The sequence below is a fragment of the Geospiza fortis genome, unplaced genomic scaffold (genome assembly GCF_000277835.1).
Source record: "Geospiza fortis unplaced genomic scaffold, GeoFor_1.0 scaffold897, whole genome shotgun sequence".
In the NCBI taxonomy this organism is placed as follows: Eukaryota; Metazoa; Chordata; class Aves; order Passeriformes; family Thraupidae; genus Geospiza; species Geospiza fortis.
The window spans coordinates 278,844-279,253 of NW_005054580.1; the positions used below are offsets into that span (position 1 = coordinate 278,844).

A 410-nucleotide genomic window follows, 5' to 3' on the forward strand; every position below is an offset into this window, starting at 1 on the left:
CAGCGCGGAGGGGAGGCAGCGCCCGCAGCATCCCCGCACCGCACCGCACCGCGGGGACACCGCGCCGCCACCGCCACCGCGGGGACACCGCCAGCGCGGCCACACGGGCAACGAACCAAAACAAAAATAATAATAATTTAAAAAATAAAAAAAAAATATATGGACTGAACCACCATGTTTGTTGTTTGCGATTTTTTTTTTTTTAATGCTTCCCCTGGGATAATGACAAAAACGGAAGATGGCAAGCGACCAGGAATATGCCACTTACTCAGAAACGGGAGAAACCTTCAAGGACAAGGGCTGTCAAGTCCTATCAGTGTCGCTGGAGGAGCAGAGGGGGGGATGGAGGGCTGTGGAGCGCATCCCCGGCGCCCCCGAGCAGGCAGGCGCAGGATGGGGCGGGGGGGTGG

The 410-nt window shown here is 57.1% G+C and overlaps 1 protein-coding gene across 2 annotated transcripts in view; it reads right to left on the bottom strand.

The window, feature by feature from the left end:
- The window catches only part of ATP2B2 (ATPase plasma membrane Ca2+ transporting 2), a 305,210-nt gene that overhangs the window by 235,950 nt on the left and 68,850 nt on the right, over positions 1–410 (bottom strand). The window contains exon 1 of one of the 2 annotated variants that reach the window (XM_031064300.1): positions 269–356. The exons of the other annotated variant lie outside the window; for it this stretch is intronic. The gene's annotated coding sequence lies outside the window, so the exon portion shown is untranslated. Of the gene's footprint in view, positions 1–268; positions 357–410 lie in introns of those variants that run through there. 2 annotated transcript variants of the gene reach the window in all.